Source organism: Schistocerca piceifrons, chromosome 4, assembly GCF_021461385.2.
Source record: "Schistocerca piceifrons isolate TAMUIC-IGC-003096 chromosome 4, iqSchPice1.1, whole genome shotgun sequence".
In the NCBI taxonomy this organism is placed as follows: Eukaryota; Metazoa; Arthropoda; class Insecta; order Orthoptera; family Acrididae; genus Schistocerca; species Schistocerca piceifrons.
The window spans coordinates 587,591,837-587,619,346 of record NC_060141.1 but is presented as its reverse complement, the minus strand read 5'-3'; the positions used below and the strand labels follow the sequence as shown (position 1 = coordinate 587,619,346).

General features: G+C 43.2%; 1 non-coding gene across 1 annotated transcript; it reads right to left on the bottom strand.

Annotated features, from left to right (window-relative positions):
* Positions 1–2,782: 2,782 nt before the first annotated feature.
* On the bottom strand, positions 2,783–2,858 carry Trnat-ugu. The gene has a single exon. It is a non-coding gene; the product is annotated as a tRNA-Thr (tRNA).
* Between the last annotated feature and the right edge of the window lie 24,652 nt (positions 2,859–27,510).

The window sequence follows — 27,510 nt, the reverse complement described above, 5'->3', positions numbered from 1 at the left end:
GTGACAGATAGAGAAAAGGGAAAGCCTGAGATACTCGTAGAATTGGTGAAATGGAAAACCAGTCCAAGTTGCAAACTGTTTATCTGTATGCATTACAAATGTTCAAATGGCTCAAATGGCTCTGAGCACTATGGGACTTAAAATCGAAGTCATCAGTCCCCTAGAACTTAGAACTACTTAAACCTAACTAACCTAAGGACAGCACACACATCCATGGCCGAGGCAGAATTTGAAACTGCGACCGTACCAGTCAGGCGGTTCCAGACTGAAGCACCTAGAACCTCTCGGCCACCGCGGCCGGCTACAAATGTTCACTGCACATTTTTGACATCTTCAGAAATGCCATCGTCGACTTCATTAAGATGATTTGAAAATGGGTCTCGGCCCAAAACTAGTAGTCGAATGAATAAAAAGTCAAAATTTGGACTGGTTTTTAGTTCTGCTTATTAACAGAAGTTGCTGATCTAAGCTATTCCAGCGTTCTGGAAGTTCGTCATAGAATTGGAATAAATATGTATCGAGACAACGCCAGGGACTCAGCTAATAGACAATAAATTGAGCAGCTTTATTCAATATTATTCCAAAAGAGTACATTATGACATGTATTTTATGGTAATAATGGAAAAAAAACATTTTATCACTTGTTCTGAAGCTTTCCTTCCCCCGTTATTGGAGATTTCGTTCCAGTGATCGACAGAACAAACTGTACTTATTCCCGCAAACTAGTCAAAAATTTCGCACTTCAATCGATACAGATGTTCTCAGAGGTTTATGCGGGAACTGTAAGAAACCATGACAGTAATTTAATAAGTTTGTCAACACAAAAAAGTGCATTACAGGCAAATGGCACAAGAAAATCGTATTAGCTCTTTAGAATCAGTACAAACGGCGCTGTGCGAGCATAAACCGGCCCTGGTTCTTGGATAAAACCATACAAAAACGTGTGTGAATTCCTAATGGCCCAAACTGCTGACGTCATCAGTCCCTAGACTTAGACACTAATTAAACTAACTTATGCTAAGAACAACACACACACACACACACACCCATGCCCGAAGGAGGACTCGAACCTCCGGCGGAAGGGGCCGCGCAATCCGTGACATGACGCCTCAAACCGCGCGGCCACTCCGCGCGGCGTAAAACCGTACGCCACCCCCTTTTTGACACATCATCTGCTTCAAATTATCCTATGCTGTGTGGCAGATAAACGTCAAAACTGATGTCGTCCACGGGCAGCGTAATGCGAGATGAAACATTTGGCCGGCCGCAAGCTGAAAGCCGGGCAGCAGCGGCAGCGGCAGGCAGGTGGTCCGTGCTTAACGCGCCCCTATCAAAGCTGCGGCGCTACAGTAATTGGCGCGATTCATCATCGGCGGCGGCGAGTCTCTGTGGCATTGTGCTGCGCTCTGCGCTGACAGCGGGGACCGAGTTAATTAAGAGCAGCCACCCGCATTCCGGCTTATTTACAAGACGCATTAGCGTTAATGGCGAGTGACCCGCCAGCACGGCGAGCGCCGCCCTGCGTAACGAACCGCTCGCGGCTGCCACGGCGCCACAGCGCGCTGTCACTTTGCGCCCGCCGGGACGTGCCGCAGTCCGCATAGCCCGCCTCGCCCTCTCTCGCATCAGCGGACACGGCTCGACGTAGCAGCAATCAACCTGTTAACTCCGTGTTACGCAGAAAGTGACACTGATGAGCAACAATGACCTCTATCCCTTTTACACGACATTCATAATTTACAAATGTTCGTATTTCTCTATGCTCCCCAAAAGTCCAAAAGTTTCGAGACTTAATTAATAAAAATTATAGAAAAGTTCAAAATGATGTGTTTAAAGCCGAAGGTGTTGCCCCTAGTGTAGCCCCATTGAAATACGATGCACAGAATGTTCATACAACCATGCGAAAACGTCAAAAAGTGTTTCTCTGGAATGTTCAACCCTCGCGTCACATGGTCACGAATGAGGGTTATGTCGTCAAAGCGCTGCCGCTTCATGTGTATTTCTTCGCTTTGTCAGTTTGTGGAATGGAGAATGTCTTGAACACGTGATCTACAGATGTTGCTCCACTGCGATTTGTGATAAAACAACACTGACACACAACGGTCACACATCCACTACGTAATACTGCTTGCTTACAACTAATTGGTCAATTATACATCTTTGTTTACAGTTGTTAGTTCAAGCTGCCACCGTACTTACAGCGCTCACTTCGGCTATGAGAAAAAAAAAAAAAAAAAAAAAAAAAAAAACTGGCCGGCCGAAGTGGCCGTGCGGTTAAAGGCGCTGCAGTCTGGAACCGCAAGACCGCTACGGTCGCAGGTTCGAATCCTGCCTCGGGCATGGATGTTTGTGATGTCCTTAGGTTAGTTAGGTTTAACTAGTTCTAAGTTCTAGGGGACTAATGACCTCAGCAGTTGAGTCCCATAGTGCTCAGAGCCATTTGAACCAAAAAAACTGGTTGTTAGTTAACTATACGACATTATATGCAAAGCTGGTAAATATTACTATGCGATGTTACTTGGCATTCTAAAAGTTTGTACCTGAGCGGGAGACGAAACCGGAATACAACTTTGTCGATCAGTGCTCTAACCGATCAAACTATCCAGGCAGGCCCACAGTTTTATGCCCCTCTTACATCAGACAGTCCAGAAAGTATATACTTATAAGGATATGATGTCTGTTCTTTCGGACCTGCAGCCGTCTAGAACGAAATTAGAATTATATTAATACCGTCAGCTGATGACGGGCGTTGATTTAGATCAACGGTGACGGGTGAAAATGTGTGCCCGACCGGGACTCGAACCCGGGATCTCCTGCTTACATGGCAGACGCTCTATCCAGCTGAGCCACCGAGGGCACAGTGCATATGGTGACTGCAGGGACTATCTCACGCATGCCTCCCGCGAGACCCACATTATCACCTTGTATGTCCACACACTACATTCGTAGTGTCCCACCCCAACGCACTCATTACTCGCGGAAGACATTCTTACCAAGTCCCGAAAGAGTTCGGGTAATATGTGTGCATCTGCACAGAATAAGAAGGTCATGGCTGGTATGGAATGTCCGAAATAACAGACACCTTATCCATATAAGTATATAGTTCTGGCTCATCATTGATGTTGAATTACTGATTACCAACGAACGCACAGAAAGAGATGGATATCTCCATGGGCGATGTCAGCGCTGTACAGAGAATAGCCAAACTAGCTACAGCCAAGGTCCTTTAAATGTTATCGTGTCTTGGTCGCAGTGTGTGGTCGGTCATTGTCATGAATCAAAACAACAAAGCAATACAATTTATGAGTGCGACGCAGTTCCATAAGCAGCTATACTGTGCCTATCACAAAAGCCGGTGCACATGACTTTTCGAGGCGTCAATATTTGCTTGGTTTTAGTCTCCCCTGTAGACACAGCATGCCTCGATTTCACTGCGTGTCGTTTCGAATGAGGGTTTTCATAAGCGACTCAAGTGTCATCCTCGGTTACTATCTTGCTTACAAATTCATCATCATCTTTGATGCGACATGCTAAAAAATAAAGAGCGCTGCCCAGCCGTTGCTTTTATTTTTTTTTATTATTTTTTTTTTTGTGTGTTGCTCAGTAAGAGTCTTTAGCACATTTTTCAAAACTTCGGTTTTTCGGACACAATTACAGAAGTGCTCTTAAAATTTATAGGAAGTTCTTAAAAAGATCTGATACTGTTAACCTCCTTTTTCCTTTAAAAGTTCAACTACATGAACCAATTCTTAATGAGCCAAACAAGGAGCACGTAAGCTTTGCACAGCACTATCAACACAAGCATATCTCAAAATACTGCTTTATTTTTAGTATCATATTGTGGGTGATGCACGCACAAGCAGAGAAAGACACCCAGGCAACCAAGAACAATAGAACTTTATTACTGTAAGTCAAAATACTCAGTAACATTAGCAATTGAAGGAGCTTCCAAGAAAATGCAACGTAATGGTCGTCCTGTTCTCACATATGTAATAAAATGGAACACCTGCAGTGGTTCTTCCGATGTTGTTTGTTATATGGCTTCCAATTTATGTGCTTCATTGCACCATCTTCAGGTATTAACTGTCACTGAGGGGGTTAACTCCAGTCGTTGTTACAGGTAGTCTGCGAAAACTAGTTCATAGATGTTGACCACTGATGAATCGGGTATGCCATGAAGCGCAGACATTGGTAGTCTTATAATAAATAACATAGCAAGGACGGCTATAGGTGTCCCATTTATTACATAAGCGAACAACCGAAGTCTCTGAAATCACCTATCAGAACGATGAACATCCAAAAACTGTTCTGGTAAAGGTTTGTCAAAAACACGATAACAGTTCTTTAATGTACAAGCTAAGTTCACAGTAGGTCACTAGCGGGAAACAATGCCATAGACAGTTTGTACATGTGGCAATGACGATGTCTCTGGTCTCACTGGTTAATGCTTCGCTCGGACTAACAGAATGGCTGCAATTCCGCTATCGAGTCGAGATGTCAAAATAGGAAATGTCACTGACTTGTGAGTTGCTATAAAGGCTGCCCGGTCTTGGAATACCAGGAATTTGTCTAGTATTACGTGGCTCGTGGAGTCTAGCCAGCGCTGGCCGTATCCGGCGGACGTGGTGCCCTCATATATTGCAGGCGCTGCAGCAGGTAAGATGAGCTGCGATCGAGTTGCAGATACCCTGATAGGGCCGCAACTTGCAGCGCTCTATCGTGTGGTGTGTGGCTGGATCGTAAGGCAACGACAAACGTAAACTGTAACACGTTGTACGGCCTGTCTTAAAATAACAGGTATCAGGTCTCTAAATTTGCAGTACATAAACAGAATAAATTTTCGTATTATGGAAGAAGGACAATGGACAGAAATAAGAAAAAATTATAAACATGGACTCAATAATGCATGCCCGCGAAGAGCTATGACCACTTGTTCAGTGTAAAAACGTTTCACCGTAGCGAGGATTAACAAGAGACTATAGTTCTTCAAGCACATTAGGCACGTCAGAGACTATGTTTACTGGACATGTCTTTCTTGTTTTGGTTCATACAGCAACACGGAATCCTCGAGAAACTCGCCAGCTTGGTTAAAGTATGTATGGAGTAAGCAACAAACAGGGTGCGTTGTGTGGCTCAGTTTTGACTGTTTTGAGAGTAGAACGCGACTGAAACAATGGGATGCTTTATGCCCTCTGATCTTTAATCTTCTCGTGAGAAACGTGGCAAGAGGATCCAAATCAGCAACAAATGGAAACATCACAGACAAATAACTAAGTATACTTGCCCATGCAGATGTCACGCTTTTAATAGTAAATAACAGTGGTGAAACTGGAAGCTAAATGAAACCGTCACGAAAATATGTTTAAAAGTTAATTAAGAAAAAACAGAATTCATGATCGTACGAAGGGAAAATATGGCCACAGGACAATGTGATAATCTTCACAAGGAAACTACACTTTCAAGAACACTCACAACTTCAAATATCTTGGTGTAAATATAAATAATTGCAACAGAAGACAAGTCGAATACCAAACTAGACTACGGAACGCAAAGGAGTTTGCCTCCAAAAACTTCTTTCATCCAAACTCTTGACCAGGAAAGCTAAGATAAATCTCTACAACACAATCATCAGGCCTGTGCTGCTATAGGCAGCCGAGGCATGACCAGAGAAGAGGAGCACCAACTCTCAGTCTTCTAAAATAAAATGTACAGCAAAATCCTGAGGGCCAGCATTTGACCAAGCAACAAAAAGATAGGTTTGGAGATCCAACGAAGAACTAGTTGAGCTAGCGAACCGGTTTTGGTTTGTGTATGAATGTATTTTAAGTTGCCTGTAATCTTGTTTGCTAGGAAACGGCTTGGGCGGAGCGGCAGTTTCACCGTGCTGGCGACCCATTAGTCGAGCCTGGGGTGCTGGACACAGGTAGCAGAGTCCCGTGCCGTGTCGGTTTCTGGCAGGCAGGGGGCCGCTGAATGGTGTGGAGCGAGAAGTTCGCTGTCAAGACTATGAGCAGTATGAGGTCTGTGAAACGCGGAGCCTTTGGGCAACGGAGCAGTGAAGCTATTCTCTTGTCACCAGAATCCTTTGTTTCAGGAGTGCTAGTTCTGCAAGGTTAACAGGAAAGTTTCTGCAAAGTTACGAAGGTAGCAGACGAGGTACTGGCAGAAATAAAGCTGTGAGAACGGGGCGTGAGTCGTGCTTGGGTAGCTCAGTTGGTAGAGCAGTTGCCCGCGAAAGGCAAACGTCCCGAGTTCGAGTCTCGGTCCGGCACACAGCTTTAACCTGCCAGGAAATTTTATTCTCTTGTGTTTGGACGAATTTTGTCGAACAAGAGGCAAGGAAGGAAGGCAGAGTGACGCCAGCAGTTTTTATATACCTGGGCCCGTGAAACATGTCACTTGACAGCTCGCGTGTGGTTGGCTACACAGCGATTGCGAGGTAGCTGCCACCGCACACGCCCACAACTCCGAAGTACAAGTACGTTTTGTAAATGTAAGCTACAATCAACGTTTATAAGTAAGTGCAACAAAGTTCGTTTTTCTAACAATGGAGAGAACGGCGACGGTGACCAAGCGTTTGATGGTATATTGAACCGGGAAATAAAAACATCCGAAGTTAATGACAATATCTATGAAAAGTCGTTCCAAATTGTTACAGTAATAGCTGCTTGTAAAACGCCGTATAATAATGTAATCTAAGTATACCAAATAACACGCTATCCACACTCATAGAAAGAAATAAAGCAAAACATGCATAGCCTGTCCGATTGCAGAGAGAAAAAGAATTGATTCTGTATACACTCACCAATTTACGATGTCAATGGCGCAATTCCATCCAGTTCTTCTTCACTGTCATCGGAATCATAGCCAAAGCCGTTGTCTTTGTCATCATCATCATCAATAAGAGAAATCATTAATTGTTCGTTTTCATTTATAATGCTGTGCTTCTCTTATTAGTTTAGCAACATGATTTACTTTTTTCCTCCATGACGTAGCGTCAACAGTAGCAAGACCTTCACGTAGCAGTCTTTCCACTTCTGTTATAGTAAAAGTCTTGTTGTTACTTACAATGTGCGCCTTGACTTCACTCCAAACCAATTCAGTTGAATTAAAATGACAGTGATACGGCGGTAGTCTAATTACCAAGTGATCCTGTTTGCTTGCAATTTCATCTACAACGTATTTAGGCGTCACAGGCTTATTTTGTTTCACGAGCGATTATAACAGTAGCTTTGTCATGCTCATGTCCGCAGCAATGTCTCTCGCCTGCAACCACTGCACTGTTTCTTTACGGTCACTAGTATTGTCCATCACATAAACTGTCGGAACACTAAACTGGAGCAACAAATTTTTAAAACACTGTAGAAACCGTGGGTAGTCCATATTCTCATGATGGTCACCGGTTTATTTTATCGATCGAAAAACTACAAGTCCTTCAGGCAGAAAGCTGTTTGAAGATCCTTCATGGACCATAATTAATCGGGATCCTCTTCCTGTTGGCGGATGACCGTTGCTATTCGGAGTCTCATCTGTCCAGCATTTCTCAACCGATTCTCCAGCTTTGACCCAGGTTTCATCTAACCATATGACTGAGTGTATGTTCTTTCCTACAATTTGTGTAAGACTCCCGTACCTCCACGTACAATGGCTACAGTGAGCCAACCATTACCATGATCAAAAGTATCGTTAATGTCAATACTAAAATTAAGTCTACAACCACAGAAAACACAAGGTTCTAGGGTTCAGTCCCCTAGGATGCTGTTTAGAACGGCGACCAACAAACTTTACATATTCACATACTCCTTTACCTTTAACCCAAATGAATACAGACTCATTTACATATATTTTTCTCTTATTACGAGTATACAAAGACAATGCAGAAGGCGACATATAAGCAGATTTACCAAAGTCTTTATTTGCAAGTTCTGCCATATGGTAGGTACGGTAGGCGATAATGTCTCTATCAACAAAACTTTCAAGTCCAGGTACGTTAGGAACTCCGCTACCTCCACGTACAATGGCTACAGTGAGCCAACCATTACCATGATCGAATGTATCATTTATGTCAATACTAAAATTAAGTCTACAACCACAGAACACACAAGGTCCGTCGACAAGTGCAGCAGCAGCAACACGCTTAACTGGTATGCGGTTCTTCTTCAGCAGTTAAGTCCCATAGTGCTCAGAGCCATTTGAATTTGTATAAGAAACTAGTACGAGTCCCAACAACATGAACGTTTTCTAGTAACAGTTTTCGTCCAACTAACTTTTTAAAACGGAGGCCCATACTTTTTAATATCATCTTAAGTGACGTTTTCCTCCTGAGAAAAGTTCACTTTCTTTTAAAGAAATTAGCAACTTCGCTATTGTGGGGTATTCTTTCCTCTTATAGTATCCGTTTATGTGCCGACGAATTGCATCGGATTGGAAAGAATCAGTATCTGTAACACCACGAGGCTGCTTTTTTTTCTTGCCCGCAGTACTTAAAAACACACTGTTTCTTCCACAGGGGCTTCCTTCCACATTGTTTACTTCACCGTCTTGTAAGTCTTGAAGTAGCACCCCTTTCCTTGTAACTGTTCTTTCACTGAGTTCTAGAGTTTTCGAGGTACGGTCTAAGACTTTATCGGCAGGAATCAACGCATGCCCATGAACAGAAACAAATTCTTTTTCTTGCTCGTAAAATTCACGCGTCCTCGGTAGCAATTCCAAAGCCTGACTATTTAATGGCACTCCACGGTGCAACGGATTGTCGCTTGGTGAAAGACGTCGTTTTGGTGACATTGTTTAACAAACAAAAACTGTAGTCGAGGCGGTAACACAACACAACAGAAGGGCTTTCGCACACTAACATACAATGTTTACATTGAAGCCGGCAACGTGGTAGCGTCGACGCCGGAATCGGCTTTTGTTCGGTGCTGTTACTGGTTCAGAAGACGCGGCGCCTCCAGATCCTCACGTGTTTGTTAGTTATACTACCAACTCTACGGCACTTGGGGAGTGACCTTGAAGTGACATGTTTCAGCGGCCCGGGTATGGTCTTAACACGGGACAGACATTCCTGAAGAGAAAAATGGCGTCCGCAAGTCCCTTCCAGGTAGCCCCTGCAAAAAACACAGTAAGAAAAGAAGATTGAGGAGGGTGAAATGATGTGAGGAGCCTTGTGGCCACCGGTGTGGGAACGGCAGGCTAGATTTTTTTTTTTTTCCATGGGCTTTCGCAAACGTCCCTTAGGAAAAATACAGACGAGTGCGGCCAGCAACTGGCTACGCAGTAGTTACGTTGGAGGAGAATTTTTCAGTTTGTGCTGAGAGGAATTTTTCTCGTGCTATAAGGCGTGTGACTGGCGCGGAAAAGTGCAACAACACTAGCATTGGCGCTCTGGCTTCCTCCAGATGACTCCACGTGGGGTAAGGCATCGAAAATTTACGGGGCGAACAGTGGGTGAGACAGGCACTTGGCTTTCCGGTCAGGGTGCCTTCAAGAGGAGAACTCGCCCTGGAGGAGGCGTAGGGAGAGGGCCTCTCCAGTGCAGCTGACCTCTGAACATTTCAGGACAGGTCCCCGTCTGGCCGGAACCTTGTTCTGAGACAACGTACTGCGCGTTGTGTCGGCTATATTGGAACCTGTTTTGGATGCAGGTGAGATCCTCGCAGCTTACGTGTTAGTGTAGGTATAAAAACGAGCCTTTTCTGACAGTCACAGTGGTTCTTCTTCCTAACTTAGTGTGCCTATAAGTACTTTGGTTCACAACAACTGTCAGCCTTGTGTTAACTTTTGTTAAACTGTGTTATCCGTTTAATTTTATCAAAGGGAAAGTGACGGAAATCCTCCCGTCACTCTTTTTACTTTTGATTGGTGAATGTTAGTTTTTACTTGTTCATACTTGTGCTTAATTGGAAATAAACATTTTCGTGAGTCTTAGGACTTTCTATCATTCCAATAGATGGAAACATGACCTTATTTTTTTAGATTTCACATTGATGGGTGAACTAGTTTCATCAATTTCTTTATAGAAACGAGGGTACTGCAATCAGTGAGCGTGACCAAATAACACAGTCATTTGCATTTTTATTTCTGAAATGCCTGCACTAGCAGGACAGAGTGAATTAGGTTGTGGAAAGGGGCCAAAATAGGTTGCTGTCAGGTGCACTCAACATATACTTTATTTGTCCACACACAATATTACACAAGGATGCAAAACACTCAAAGTTTTAATCGAACTCCTTTGATTAAATTTAGATTGGGTGAAGGCCACATTCAAAATACAAGGCGCAAGGATTAATCAAGAAATGAAAATACAAGGTTCTTCTGGATATTTCACCTTTAAGCTCCAAATTTTTTAAAAAAATCATCAATCTAAACAGGCTGAAGGCTTTAGCAATTTAATTTTAATGGAACTTGTCTGAAGTCCGGCTATTAATCAATAATTTAACGGCTTAGGCCTAGAAAGAAGAATTTCAACTTAAAAGGGAGACGGCCTTATCTTAAAACAGTTCATGTTCAAGACAGGAACATTAATTTAAGAAATATTAAAACTTGGCTGAAGGCCACACACCAACACAATAATTTAACGGATTAAGGCCTTAAAAGATTTCCTGTAAAATTCGGCTGAAAGCCTCATATAAGGAATAACAAACTTATGCCTGAAGAGCAAGACAGGAACATTAATTCAGGATATATTAAAATTCGGCAGAAGGCCACACATCAACCAAATAACTAAAACTCAAACAGAGAAGTTACACAGTAACAGACACGGAACAGCGCTCAGAAGTTTCCAAGGGTTGGCCTGGAATTGTAACACTAACGCCCGTTTAGGCGAGACATGCAGCCTGACCAACAATCTCTTAATCGGAAGGCAACCCAATCGATAGACGCCGGCGAACTAATCAACTACCTGATTTCGGTCACCAGACCAACGGCACTACAACCAAAATGCCAACGTGGCGAAGACACGAGTAACACTAGTCTTCAAATAAGCCAAGGCACAATAACTATTGACATACATGAACATCGCAACGGCTGTGGAACTACACGCCATAGCGGACAGCATCAACACGATAAGAAAACACTCACTCGCTGCTCTGTCGTAGCCGGCCAACTGGCTACTGCAGTACGCAAAAATGGTTGAAATGGCTCTGAGCACCATCGGAGTTAACATCTGAGGTCATCAGTCCCGTAGAACTTAGAACTACGTGAACAGAACTCACATAAGAACATCACACACATCCTTTGCCGAGGCAGGATTCGAAGCTGTGACCGTAGCAGTCGCGCGGTTCCGGACTTGAGCGCCTAGAACCTCTCGGCCACCGCGGCCGGCTACTGCAGTACGCAGACAGCATTACAGCATTTAAGGCATTGCTCAGTCTAACTGACACAGGGTACACAGTGTTGCACAAAACACTGCCACAAGAAACTAGAACACTCGTAAAACGAATCAGTGATGAACAACTAGAACAAATCACCGGGACACACACACACACACACAAACCCGATGGATGGTCGGTGACGAAACACACGTCGTCTGACCACACGACCGACCAACAACCAACGAAGGTCGTTGGCACTCAAACCATGTGTGTCCGCTGTCCGTCGGGAACTGGGAGATACGGCGTTCCGTGCTCATTGGTTCGGACCCGATCATGCAAAGGTAACTCTTGCCCACTGGCCACGACGTCTCCGCACGAGAAGGAACAGACCCACGTCTAGCAAGATGACCCAGTGACGAGGCCCCAGAAACGGTCAAAAGACCCAACACACGTCGCCCAAAGAGGCGACCAACTGAACGACCGATCAACAGTCGATCCCGCTACCATCTCCGTCCGTCGGACAGCTCATCCCGTGTCTCGAGCGGTCGGCGAGTACTGCCTGTCCGCGCCTCCCTAGCGCTCCGTCCCCGACTGCTGCTGCGTCACGACTATAATTCTGCTAAGTTCCAAATCCCACCGCTCCAGGTCCGATCTCTCTCCATGACACACCACGACCGGGAAGTAACAGCTGTCCAGCAAAGACAATACGCCAGGGGAAATATCGATACGTGCTGCTGCTGCCACTCACGGGCAGGCAAGACAGTAATTCAGTGACACCAGTGATTGAAATTTGAAATGACAAAGCGGCCGTACGGTAAAACAATATGTTACATAATAGATGGCACGAACATGAGCCACGCACAGCTCAATTCCATTGCGAACAAATTTTAGGTCATTGTTTGCAGGGCGTTTTTCTGTGCCAACGTAAATTCCGGGATAGAAAATTCATAGTAGGTATCTCCATGCCTCAGTTTTACACCGCATCTCTCAACTTTTGTAGTGGCCAGGCCATGTTGTCAGAATGGACCGTGGCAGAATAGTACATCAGATCTATGACAGGAAGACCAAAAAGCGAATGGCGAGACGAGGTGACCTCAGACGGCAGATTGCTGGGCATCACTTAATGTGAGAAAGCAGCAAAATACAGGAAGAACTCGACGCAGACAGGGCGAGTGGCGCGGGATCGTCACGTCCCGAAGAAGCCAACAGAGCGAGTGAGTGATGGTTCCTACTACCACGTCATCAGACATGGAAAGCAAAGAGGTCACAATCTAAGAGATTTTTTTTTTCACAAAATCTAAGATGAAGAAGGGCTCATAGCACTTAAGGTATGCATTTTAGGGTCCACATTTACTAGACATTTTTACTTCGACTGATCGTTCCTGTCGTATCTCTGAATACTGAGCGCTCCTCTTGGAGTACTCTATATATGACAAAGATGATCTTAATATAAAGGGCATAATCATCTTGGTGATCAGTCTCTCGACGCCGTCGCCGTGAAAATATACGTGAAACGATGTGGAACGAGAAAAGGAGAACTGGCAACTCCAGGGTCCGTCAACCTTGTTGTCGTGGTTGAAAATTTGCGTGAGAGTATCTTAAATCAGATGGTAAAAATTTAGTCGCAGATAAAACGCAGTTACCTAAAACTGTACCCTTTCGCTGGAGTATACTCCGGGAAGGGAGGAACCGGTACTTCAAAATGGGGTGAGAAAAAGTAGGTCTTTGAGACTGGACACTCAGTTTAGACTGTTATATAAATAAAAAGGGTACATAAAAATTTAAAAATGTGTGACAGGACAAGTGGCGAAAGTAACTGAAGGCCACTGTGGACACACGCCGCGTCGATATGCTTCCCGCCCCACAACTGCCCCTGACACCGAACGTTGATTTTATTATAAAATCTACTTTCCCCGAGAAAATGTATGACCTTGTTAGCTGCTATCCCAGAGTGGCAGTATAGACTGCACCAAGCAGGCTGAAGTCTGTTTCTCCTGTGGTAGCGATTTCAAACAGATCAACGCCAACTACGCGGAGCCATGGTCTTCTCACCACCACTGCCTCTAGACTCTAAGACACGGGTGAGCAACCGGCGCCCCGCGGGCTTGATTGACCTGCGATTGATTTCAATGCTGCCCAGGCGCAAGGAAGAGCAACGCACTCGCGTTGTCCTGCGCTCGTGACGCATTTGCTTTTTTTATTTTTTTTTTTATTTTCGGCATTGTGTTTTCCGCAATGAAGAGAGAAACTATAATTTATTTAGTGTTTCAGAAAGAACCCACGCCTATGCAGTCAGTAATCAAAAGTATTTTTAGAATGATATTTAAAAATGCAAGCTAATATTGTTCGTGAATATTAAAAAACTCAGTTTCAAACACAAATGATATGCCTATGCCCAAAAATAGTAAAGTTACGCCTAATTGCTTGTCGGCTGGGATTTAAATTTTTCTCTTCTTTCTCGTATTAAAGCTAATAAATAATTGTTGTCTGTTGTGGATGCATTACAATACTACAATTGTTGAAATGCAAAGTAATTTATAATGAATTAGCTCCGACCAGTTGCTTTTATAGGCGTTCATTTTTCCATGACGTCATTTCAAGATACCAGTAACACATTTTCAGATGTTTACATATATTTACGTGTCGTTGACATTGTTCCTTTACTAATGGCGTTGCGCAATACGGCAAAGGGAGATTTTAAGACAATTATTGTAAAATGTCGTAAGTAAAGAAACAATGTTCACGACGCATAAATAAATGTAAATATTTGATGGTGAGTTGAACGTACAGTTACTATCCTTTCAATTTGCAGACGTGGCATCTCGGGAAAGGGGTGCCATTGATACTGGTGCGTTACCTTATAAACACCGGCGCTATTGTTTAAACTTTATGTACTACGAGCGCTGCTGTCGTGTCACATGACCAACCTGCCCGCGAGCATAAGTAAATATAAGAACCAGGCACCGCAGGACAACAAACGTTGCCCTTACCTACTCTATGACATGGCTCTGTTCCGCTGCACTCTGCCGAGTTCGTCGTCTCACCTGCTGCACTGTCGCGGGGCTTTGCCAGCAGTGCATCGACTACAGGTGATAGGCTTTGAAAATGATTTGTGCTACAATGGGCTAAGTCGAGTGGAAAACGGAACTGGCTCACGTTATGTAAGTAGGCTGTTTAGGTTTTCTTATTGGTAATGCCACGTAGCGCTCTGTATGAAAATCACTGGCTGTGCTGTGTGCAGTCTGTGGCTAGTTTGCATTGTTGTCTGCCATTGTAGTGTTGGGCAGTTGGCTGTTAAAAGCGCGTAGCGTTGCGCAGTTGGAGGTGAGCCGCCAGCAGTGGGGGATGTGGGGAGAGAGATGGAGGAGTTTTGAAATTTGTAAGACTGGATGACATGAACTGCTATGTATATTATGACTTTTCAACATTATTAAGGTAAATACATTGTTTGTTCTCTATCAAAATCTTTCATTTGCTAACTATGCCTATCAGTAGTTAGTGCCTTCAGTAGTTTGAAGCTTTTATTTAGCTGGCAGTAGTGGCGCTCGCTGTATTGCAGTAGCTTGAGTAACGAAGATCTTTGTGTGGTAAGTGATTTGTGAAAGGTATAGGGCCATTCTTTGGTAGGGATTATTGAAAGTTGCGCTAAAAGTATTGTATGTCACTTTAGTGAATGTTTGAGTACGTTCAGTTTTGCTCAGCTGTTTGAAAAGCAAACAATGTAAGAGGTTTATCAGCACATTAATTCACAATTTTTTCTAAGGGGACGTTTCAGTTATTACCAAGTCCTGTAATAGACACTGCATTTCTGGAATTTCAGGTGCAGTTCCTTCTACTTTGCTCATTTTCTTGTGGTCTTTAATTTTTCCCAGATACACGGATAATGCAATTTAAGTTGTATTATTGTTTGGTGGCCAGTGAATACATTAACTGAAAAAGTATTTACTGTCTTTCTGTCAGTACTAGAATTCCCCCAGTATCTCTTTCGTACCTTCCAAACTTCACAGTTCATTTGCATACCTTGCTGAACCAGCACTCCCGGAAGAGAGGATAGTGCCAAGTTTGAAAAGTAGGAGACGAAGTCTGACATAGGTAAAGCTGTAAGGATGAGTAGTAAGTCTTCTTTGATAGCTTAGTCCGTGAAAGCAATTGTTTGGATTCGAGTCCCAGTCCGGCGCTCTGTTTTATTCTGCTAGGAAGTTTCAAAACAGCCCACGGCTCCGTTGCACAGTGAAATATTATTTCCAATATGTTCATACTCATCACAAATTCTAGAAAATTATGTATTGTGCGGTTCCATCGCCCACACCACAAAGTCTGCACGTAAGTGTTTCTTTCTCTATATCCATTGTGTGCTATTGTTTCCTGAAGTTCTCGTGGCCAGTCATTAGACCTACCGTAAGTTTGATCTGCCTCCTGTTCATGCTCATAATAACAGAACTTCTCTTAAGACATCATTAGCATGCCACGTCTCTGTTTTCGGATTATATTTCAGTACTTTACGTGCTGTCTCCTGATCTAGTTACGTCGTTTAGATTTTACCATCGCCTTAATGATAGTTAAGAGAAGTTCCGGTTCAGCAAATAGAGACATCGCCCGTGTCCTGGTCAACTTATCTCCTCGTTTATTCTTCTTCTTCTTCTATTCCAGAGGTAGACCTATGACCTGTCCCGATCTCAACATCTCGTTCTCGCCCTTCCAACATGGCTTTCGTATGGTTTATAATCGATTGCTAGCTTAGGAAGTCTTTGTATCAGCATACGAAGTACATGTTCTCTCTATTCTTCTTTGTACTGGAAAGCGTTCTGGGTTAATGGATTCATCCCTAATTCTTCCCTTATTATTTAAGAAAATAGACAGAACTAAAATTTTATACAGTAATGGCAGTTCCGTTTTTAATACACGGAACGGAATTTTGGACAGTGAGAAATAAAAATTTAAGGCAAGCATCAGATTTGAAGTATCTAAGATTTACGAACGGCCGCACTAGGGAAGACCACATCTCCTTAACGGTATAGTCGTCCATTTTCCCATTGCTTCCTGCTTCAAGTTGTTACAGTGGAAGATTTTTTGAAGCAACTGGAAGCTACTGTATAGTCATACAGCATTTCTGCGACAATTTCTGTACATACACTATATTGGTGTTGGATTCTGCTTATTCTAAAGGTTTCTAGTATTTTCCAGTTTTTAAGCTGCACACATCCGGTGCAGCCTCCATTGTAACTCAAAGATGTAATAGGGGCATGTCCATCATAGTGTCCATCACAACATGGGTATCCTGCTTATTTCGCCTGTTGTGGCTAGACTGGCCAATCTCTGCACCTTCCGAAGTTCTCTAGCAGCCGTCTTCTGATGTACTTTATTCCATCATACTGCAGCCCCACAGATTATCGTAGTTCTTATACAGACACACGTCCAGTACATGCTCCTAAGACTTAGGTACCAGTTTTTGCTAAAGCACCTTGTACTGCACATGAGTGCATATTTTCCCTTGGAACTTAAGTTCTTTATGTGAAGGGTCAATATTAGTTTCGCATCCAGGGGTTCACAAAAGTAGTTGACTACCCAGTCTATTGGTAGAATCACGTCGAAGAGTTCAAGATTCCAGTACATATCCTGTATATGCTTCCTCGTGAACGGCACTTCAACAGTTTTGTTTCCATAACCAGTTTTGCACAATGTTAAAGCCCATTGTGGTATTGTTCTAACTATACTAGAAAATTTGCTAAGTATTACTACAACTAAGTCGTATGCATATCCTTGGCAAAAATAGCCTCTAGCATTTAACTCCTTAATGAATTCACCACTAGGTTCCACAGTAATGGACACTCTCTGGTGTTGTTGATCATCATTTTCACATCCGTTCTATATTTCATCTACTAAGAATGGTCTTAATCTATATATATATATATATATATATATATATATATATATATATATATATATATATATATATATATATTGGGCTTAAGGCCATAGATTCGAAGGAGATATTGCTAAAACGCTTGATATGCAGGAAGATGCAGAGAGAAATTTTCTGAGAGTGTAGAGTTTTTCTATCTTCCTAATATGTTGGTGAAGTGCTGTTTCGCATGATATGCGTGTTTATTTTCATATACAGGAATCCCAGTTAATCTCCTTTCCCTACCGCGCAATTTAATCATTTTTTATAAAGTCTTTAAAGGAAAGCAGATTGGTCTCATATCCTTGGCCTTGGTATGATCACTTCTCCCTCGCATTTTGCATTTCTTTTGTGGCCGTGATCGATTCACAGGTGCTGCCTCTGCCGCACACGACTCACCAGCTGCAAGTTACATCACTGCACGAAGCAAACAGGATAAAGTACTGATGCTCCAGCTTTGTCTGGCCGTACAAATCCCAATCGCCACTTGCTCTCAGCTGCACCTATCGAGACTTCTGTAGATCATAGATCAAAGTCTCCTCAGCGTCAGAACAATTCAGATTGCGTCATACACTTTTTTTAGCGCCACACTATTTGACACACTTTTGCCACCCAGCAACCTTGTCCATTGTGGTCTTAATCCACCTGTTAGTTGTTTACGATATTCTACCAGAATTTGTTTAACTTTAGTTATGTCTGCTTTGTCTTTATTTTTGGGAAAATAAATGTTGTCAGTAAACTAAATTTGCTTACATTCTCAAGTAAATCTTCACTTTTTTATAGCCACCCCAAGTGTTAACTTTCATTGTGGCGTTCCATCCCAGGATGACTTTCATTGTATACTATCTTGCCAGGATAACGTTCATTGTGTATGACCTTTCCAGGTTCTCAATCAATCATTTTTATACAGCCCACAAACGGGTTCACTTTCAACATCTCCCTGGTTTTTTTTGAAATCAACACATTCTCTGGCAGATTACCAGTTTTTTCGTTTGTTACCGGCGAACGGTACCTCACAACGACTGAATATCATTCTGTATCATCTGCAAGAATGAATTTAGCAAAGTGAATCGAGAATCGTATCTTAGTCCCGTGCGCTGTCCATATATACACACCATCTCCCTTCCTCCTTGATTTGTCGATATTCTTTTCAGGATTTTGTGAAGTATAACACTGGCAGCTGTAGCTTCACCCTTCTCACAGAATCTCTTCCGGGATGAATGTTTCGCTTGCTTAATAGCAAAATTGTATTTGGTAAGCGCCTCCCAGTTTTACCCACTGTCCTTTCCTTCTTGCAAAGTTGATCATTCTTCTTAACTACTTCCTGGTCCATTCCTGTTTGTACCCTCTTTGGACATTGAACACATTTGTAAGTACGTCATGATGACAGATGTCACTTCATCTGCCATTTACAATATATATATTCGATTTTTTATCTAACTTTTAACTTCAGACAAGTGTGGGTTTAGGCCTTTCCTATACGAGACCAATTCTGTTTATCTAGGATTCTTATAGATCATAGTCTGTTTCATACCCATTTCAACTCCAAACTCAATATACATACGATCAGATAGGGCTGGCTCCATAGCCACATCCCACTGACGTAACTAGCCATTAAGATGGACTCAAAAGTTACATTAGTTACTTCCTCTATTCCTGAAGGTAGGTTCCTTACCACTATCCAAGATCTCTAGATTGCGCTCCAACAGGAATTCGAGTAGATACTCACCTCGGCTGTTGGCCTTGCTCCCTCACGCCATGATTTGGGCATTGGCACCACAGCCAGTTCCTCACTCAGCTGCAAGCAACTGTCTACCAGTATCCTCACTTCCTGGGAAGGAGGAGCACTGTCCTCATACAGAAGGTAAGCCGAGGTCATACAGTTGCCTTAAACATCATTCCTCACGCCATTCCCTTCTGATGGTCACTAAGTTCTTGGTACATACAGGTAAGCTCGCCATTGGCATCAATAAATTCTTAACATAAATGCATGTTCAGGTGATACTTATACTTCTAACGTAAATCAGCTTACCTCCAGCTCCTCCGAGGCCCTGATAGGATCCCTTTGTACAAATGGGATTTCTGGAGGGTCATGTTCACTTCCTGTCTTCCTATAAGGCTGATTACTGCGCTGTTGCAGGTTTATGAGCAAACGTTCAAGCTGACAGCTTGACTTTGGTATCGCCTCTGATGTCCTTAATCATCCTGGAATTAACCTGAGAAAACCCTAAATACATTTTTCGGCCTTAATCTCGCATTGCCTTCAGGCAGTTATCACAGACTTCCTTCGTGTGGGTTTAGCTTCAAACCAGTCTTTCAGTTAATTGTTGAAGCTATCTGCTTTTGCAGCCGTACTTTCTCGAATAGGTTCTTTGGAGGAACAACATTACGTACTTTGGGTACCAAGATTGATATTTTTGCTGTCTTCATCAGCAGCTTCGGCTCCTTACACGGAGTTACCTTGGGAACCACCCCCTTCAGTCACTCTATTGTTCCTATCCCGTCAGAGACAAAGATACGAGCGCCTTCGTCCAGACTGATTCTCCTGAACTGGGAGTCAATACTTCCGTCTCCTTCAGTCTTTCCAAAGTGAACCATCTGAGTAGCTCCTCCTGCTGCGAGATGATGTTAACATCGGATATCCCTGTTCGTTTACCGTCTTCCTAGAATCAGAGACTGCAGTCTTTAGGTCTGTCACCCTAATTCCTGCCTTGGTTTTCTCTTGATCCAGTTATACTGGGAAGTGGGAGTAACGGACACCTCCCTCGTCCACTTATTTCCTGCCTTGGAAGCGGATGAGGTCTGTTATACCCTTCACTCTGAGACAGAGTTTAATTGGAGTGCGTAGGTTCAAGACTTCCAATTGTTATTAAAAAGCTGTTCTTAGCCTTCTTTTTCTCTTTCTTCTCTCAGACGTGTCCTCCATTCTGTCCCAGACAACCCTATGAACTTTATCTGGCCTAACCTGTCAATTAAGTTTCCACTTCTTACACTCCTCTGTCACACAATTCTTCCTTTCTTCTTTTTGTTTCGTGCATTTATCCCACATCGAGGCAGGGTCGGCCTAGTTATTAGCGGATTTGTTATGGTTAGCATGTAAGCTATGGTCTAGAGTTAGCGTGTTAAATTAGTAATCAAAACGTCACGAGTCTCAGATTCGAACTCAGAAACAGCTTAAATTCTGAATTAAGACCATCTGCAACGGCGACCGAAGACTTCCGACGTAAGAAATTATTCCTCTCTGCGGACGGCCTTGTAAAGAGGACGAAGGAGAATACACAGGGTGTTACAAAAAGGTACGGCCAAACTTTCAGGAAACATTCCTCACACACAAAGAAAGAAAATATGTTATGTGGACATTTGTCCGGAAATGCTTACTTTCAATGTTAGAGCTCATTTTATTACTTCTCTTCAAATCTCATTAATCATACAATGGAAACACACAGCAACAGAACGTACCAGCGTGACTTCAAACACTTCGTTACAAGAAATGTTCAAAATGTCCTCCGTTAGCGAGGATACATGCATCCACCCCCTTCGCATGCAATCGCTGATGCGCTGATGCAGCCCTGGAGAATAGCGTATTGTATCACAGCCGTCCACAATACGAGCACGAAGAGTCTCTAAATTTGGTACCGGGGTTGCATAGACAAGAGCTTTCAAATGCCCCCATAAACGAAAGTCAACAGGGTTGAGGTCAGGAGAGAGTGGAGGCCATGGAATTGGTCCGCCTCTACCAATCATCGGTCACCGAATCTGTTGTTGAGAAGTGTATGAACACATCGACTGAAATGTGCAGGAGCTCCATCGTGCATGAACCATATGTTGTGTCGTACTTGTAAAGGCACATGTTTTAGCAGAACAGGTAGAGTATCCCGTACGAAATCATGATAACGTGCTCCATTGAGCGTAGGTGGAAGAACATGGTGCCCAATCAAGACATCACCAACAATGCCTGCCCAAATGTTTACAGAAAATCTGTGTTGATGACGTGATTGCACAATTGCGTGCGGATTCTTGTCAGCCCACCTATGTTGATTGTGGAAATTTACAATTTGATCACGTTGGAATGAAGCCTCATCCGTAAAGAGAACATTTGAAATGAGGATTGACACATTGTTGGATGAACCATTCGCAGAAGTGTACACGTGGAGGCCAATCAGCTGCTGATAGTGCCTGCACACGCTGTACATGGTACGGAAACAACTGGTTCTCCCATAGCACTCTTCAAACAGTGACGTGGTCAACGTTACCTTGTTCAGCAGCAACTTCTCTGACGCTGACATTAGGGTTATCGTCAACTGCACGAAGAATTGCCTAGTCCACTGCAGGTGCCCTCGTCGTTCTAGGTCTCCCCCAGTCGCGAGTCATAGGGTGGAATGTTCCGTGCTCCCTAAGATGCTGATCAATTGCTTTGAACGTCTTCCTGTCGGGACACATTCGTTCTGGAAATCTCTCTCGATACAAACGTACCGCGCCACGGCTATTGTCCCGTGATAATCCATACATCAAATGGGCATCCGCCAACTCCGCATTTGTAAACATTGCACTGACTGCAAAACCACGTTCGTGATGAACACTAACCTGTTGATGCTACGTGCTGATGTGCTTGACGCTAGTACTGTAGAGCAATGAGTCGCATGTCAACACAAGCACCGAAGTCAACATTACCTTCCTTCAATTGGGCCAACTGGCGGTGAATCGAGGAAGTACAGTACATACTGACGAAACTAAGATGAGCTCTAACATGGAAATTAAGTGTTTCTGGACACATGTCCACATAACATCTTTTCTTTATTTGTGTGCGAGGAATGTTTCCTGAAAGTTTGGCCGTACCTTTTTGTAACACCCTGTAGAGGTTCAAGTGGGAAACTGTCCAATAAAGGTCGAAGAAGTTGCTATCATCAACTGCACGATGATACAGAAGACAATGTGAAGCACTGCTTTAAAGACATATATTTTGCATCCACTGGATATGTGGTCTGTAATTGAAGAAGTGTCATGGTGACCTCTCCAGTGGCAAAAGATTCCGGACCAGTGCCCACCATTCGGATCTCTGGGAGGGGACTGCAAAATGGGAGGTGTTCATAAGAACTAGGTAGAGTAACCAGCAAAGGAATAACATTCTTATAGTCGTAACAGAGAACGTCAGAGGTTTGAAAGTAGTATGACTGCTAGAAAACTCCAAAAGGAATATTCAAAGGGTCAGTCTAGACATAGTGGAGTACAGTGAAGTGAATTGGCTAAAGGTTAAGGATTTTAAGTCAAACGAATACATAGTAATACCAGCAGGAGCATAAAATGTCGTAAGGAATGGAGGATTCCTTATAGACAGTAAACCAAAACGAGACTGACGTACTGTGAACAATTCAGTGTTAGGCTTGTTCTCTTCAGATTCGACAGCAAACCATCGCCAACTACGATAGTTTAGGTATATATGCAGACGCAGCACCCAGAAGACGAAGGGATGAAGTACATGAAGATACTGAAGTGGTAATTCAGTATGTGAAGGGAGTTGAAAATTTAATAATCAGGTAGAACTGGAAAGCGATTGTAGGGCAAATAACAGAATAAAGGAAGTTACGGGAGAATAAGGGCTAGGCAGCAGGAATGAGCGAGGAAATAGACTAATTGAGTTCTGCAATAAATACTCTGTTCAAGAATCACAAGAGGAGAAGGAATAATTCGAAAAGATCGGGAGACACATGAAAATTCCAGTTGGATTACATAGTAGTCAGAAAGGGATTCTGAAATCAGGTATTGCATTGTAAGGCGCACCAAGGAGCAGATTTAGACACAGGTTTAAGATAACCATCCGAAGGAATCAGTGTGGAAAGACATGGGATACTGAAGTACTGAGGAATGTTTAGATGCATTTGAAGTTCGCTAAGGATGTGAACAGTGCGATGAGGAATGTCACAGTGGTTAGTTCAGTTACAGAGTAGTTGACATCTCTAAAAAGGGAAATCACGGATGTTCGTCATTCGGACATAAGAAAGATAACTAAGAAGAAACCTTGGCTAACAGAAGATATACCTCAACTGTTCGACGAAAGGAAGCAGTATAATAATGTTTTGGGAAAGACAAAGATATTACAGTGTAAGTCGCTTAGGAATGAAATAAATAGGAAGTACAGTGCAGCCAAGACAATATGGCTGCAGGAAAAATAAGAAGATATCGTAAGATTATTTGTTTTAGAAGGACTGATCCAGCTCACAGGAAAGTCAAAACAACCTTCTGTGAAATTAAATCCACGGGTAGTAACTTTAAGAGTACTATGAGAATTTCCTTGTTAAACATAGACTAAAGAGTGACTGTTAAACGAAGAGAAAGAGCGGATAGGTGAAAAGAGTACATTGAACGTATCTATGAGGGCAAGAGATCGGTGATGACGTGATAGAAGAAACTGGAGTCGGAAAGGAAAATATAGGGTATTCAGTATTAGAGTCTGAATTTAAAAGAACTCTAGGAGATAAGATCAAATAAAGCAGAAGGGATAGATAACATCCCGTCGGAATTTCTTGAATCATTGGGCGAAGTAGCAAGTTGATGTGTAGAACCTAAGTACCGTCGATCTTTCGGAAAATATCATGCACACAAATCCGAAGATAGCACAGGCACGTAAGTGCGAAAACTGTCGCACAATCAGCTTAACAGCTCATGCGTTCAAGTTACTGACAAGAATAATATGCAGAAGAATTGAAAAGAAAACTGTGGTTCTGTTAGACGCGAACAGTTTCGTTTTAGGAGAGTAACAGGCACCAGAGAGACAATGTTGACTTTGCGTCTGATGATTCAAACAAGACCGAAGAAAAATCGAAATACGCTTAAAGGGTTTATCGATCGAGAAAAAGCGTTCGACTGTGTGAAATGATGCAAGATGTTAGGAATTCTGAGAAAAATAGGAGTAATCCACAGGGAAAGATCGATTATATATTATATGAGCATGAATCAGGATGAAATAATAGGATTGGAAGACAAAGAAGGAAGAGCTCCGATTAAGAAGGGCGTTCGGCAGTTTTCAATATTTCACCCCTACTGTTCAACCTACTGTACACATCGAAGAAATTATGACGGAAATAAAAAAGTGGTTCAACAGCGGGATTAAAATTCAGGGTGGAAGTATGTCAATGATAAGATTCGTGGATGACATTGCTGTCCCCACTGAAAGCGAAGAAGCATTACAGAATCTATTAAATGGAATGAACTGTCTAATGAGTACAGAACATGGATTTAGACTAAAAGCGAAAAAGACTAAAGCAATGAGAAGCAGCAGTAATGAGGATAGCGTGGAACTTAACATCAGAACTGGTGGTCATGAAGTAGATGATGTTAAGGAGTTCCGATGTTTTGGAGGCAAACCGAACCATAACAGAAAAAACAAGGAGGACGTAAACAACAGGGCAGCATACGCAAAGAGGACATTTCTGCCCCAAAGAAGCCTACTGGCGTCAAACGTAGGACTTAATTTTATAGTTGTGACTCACGGACAGTGAGAGCCAGGAAAGGAAGAGAATCGAAGAGTTTGACACGTGGTGCTACAGAAGATTGTTGAAAATCAGGTGGACTGCTAAGATAAGGAATGAAGGGGTTCTCCGTAGAATCGACGAAGAAAAGAACGTAAGTGAAACACTGATAAGAAGAAGAGACAGGATGACAGAACATGTGTTGAAGTACGAGATGTCTGTTATGTTTTTATGTATCTTAGCATGGGGTGATCTGACCAGTGACGTAAATCTGTGCTTCTTGTTAAGAATAGGCAAAAATGCCATATTCACTACTAATCCCTACCGCCTTTTTTATAGCATCCATTTATGCTGCTGTCATGCCCCATAAGTGCAGCCGGCCGGAGTGGCCGTGCTGTTCTAGGCGCTACAGTCTGGAGCCGAGCGACCGCTGCGGTCGCAGGTTCGAATCCTACCTCGGGCATGGATGTGTGCGATGTCCTTAGGTAAGTTAGGTTTAATTAGTTCTAAGTTCTAGGCGACTGATGACCTCAGAAGTCGCATAGTGCTCAGAGCCATAAGTGCAGTGACCACAGTAGGATGAATTTCTGCCCTGAAAGCAATTAAAACTGTTTCTTTACTCTGCCGCTAAGAAACCGAGCAGCACAATACGGCTTCATGGGGATCAAGCCAAGCTGAGCAGTGCCTCATACAGTTCTTGATCTATTTCCTGGTACACCTGAAAATTACCTGGAAGGCTTGAAGTAAAAGATTTAATTGAAATCTTGGGATTTCGGGCGGTTCTAGGCGCTTCAGTCTGGAACCATGCTGCTGCTACGGTAGCAGGTTAGAATCCTGCCTCGGGCATGGATGTGTGTGATGTCCTTTAGTTAGTTAGGTTTAAGTAGTTGTAAGTCAAGGGGGTTGATGACCTCAGATGTTAAGTCCCATAGTGCTTAGAGCAATCTGAACCATTTGAACCTTGGGAACTATTACAGTTACTCGCACACGAATAAAGTTTTATTGGGTACTAAACAATGTTCTTACCTACTACTGTCACTTACGAAATGCAGACTTGACAAAGTAGTCAGAATAGGGGGAGGGGCGTGCCTCTATGGGACCAAAGGAAAGCGTTTTATAGCTTGTGTGAGATCCAGCAAGATGCAACAGAGACAAGCACTGCTGGAGCCAAAGAACAAGAGAGAAACTAATTACTCATTCACATAAATTCGCGATGCAATTTGCACAGGATAAGAGCAGGGCGAGAGAAAAATTGATGCTGATTAGTCATTGAAACAAGAGGATGACCACACAGCTCAAACTAAAATAACTTACAACGCATATGACAAGGACTTCAGATACATAGAACTGAGACTACTACAAAGCTCTGATCGCAAGATAACTAACAGTACACCAGTAAACAGCTGCACAGCATTCCACCAACACTGCTTCGTAACAGCTGCACAGTGTGTCCCATCGGCCAATAGGCTCAACAGGATCTCCAACGCGTCCGGCCTGTAGCACGTCCAGCCTAAAATGATCGTTCGTTTCTCTCCACCCATTAGAGGACCCACATTTGGGCGCAACTTCCTACCAATCACAGCTCTAACTTCTGGTCGCAACAAAATGGCCCAATCGGCTTGTGTCAAAAGCGCGCCCTGTGGATTCCTTGTCCACCGCTTTAACGGAGAGACTTTCTCGAAAGGTCTCGAGACTTGTACCGCGAATTTCCAACAACCAGTGGAAATATGTACCCACGCATTCGACGGGAAAGATTTGTCCATCTTCGTGCCCCAAGTGATGTACGCCAAGACAGGGAGGGCTGGTGTCCTCTGCCATGATCTCTCTCCTTCGATTCCTCCCCCTGTTACTGTTCTGTGCAATTCAACGCTCAGTCATCCGTTTTTAAGTTTGGAGAATGAAGAAAATTCGCCTTTTCCCATAGCCAGGCAGAGGATCGATTTCATGCAAAACAGGGAGTGTTCATGAAACAGAGGCTCCTGAGCATAAAGTAAAACCCAGGATTAAATGAAACACACCCCCCAAATATCAGTTTCTGTCGCATGGGTCCAACTAGAAAATGATAAAAATTTCACATTTTAAAGGCATCATGGATTAACTAGATGGTATTGTAGAAGGTAAAAACTATGGGATAAGACACATATTTAAACATATTTAAATATATCGAGCAAATAATTGAAAAGTACAAGAGGTACTCCGAAATGAAGAGGTCGGTGCAGGAGAGGAATTCGTTTTAGGCTGCATCAACCAGTTGAAAGACGGGTAACTCAGAAAAAAAAGAAATAAAGAAAAACACGGTTTAAAAGGTAGCCAGTTGGCCTTCCTCTCGTCATCTCACTACCTCCCGAAATGGAATATGTGTACTCCAACTGTCTGCATGTAGTGTTAGTCATGTGAAAGTGAGCGAAAGTTTTCTAAACATTGGTGAATCGTGTAACTGAGACGAGTCTTGGGTGCCAGCCCGTATTTAGCTAGTAATATGTGGGAAACCGCCTAAATATCACATCCAGGCTGCGCAGCAGACATACCCTCGTCGTTAATCGATTCTATCTGTGGCTGGCTTCACCTCCCAGTCCCGGAAATCACGCTTTAACAAGCACAGCTGTCTGGGCATATGGTGTATCGCCCCATCTTTGGAAGGTTGAGACAGGCCAAAAAAAAGGGGGAAGCATCAGACAAGGACCGTCGGGTTTTCTCCTCCTCCCTGAAAATCCCGGAACGGTTGAGACTCCCACACGCTGACCAAGTCGCTGTAAGGTACACTTCCTGACGAGTCGTAGCCCCTACCCTACACACCTGTACCGCTTTGGCCTTAGTTAAGTGATATGTGTGA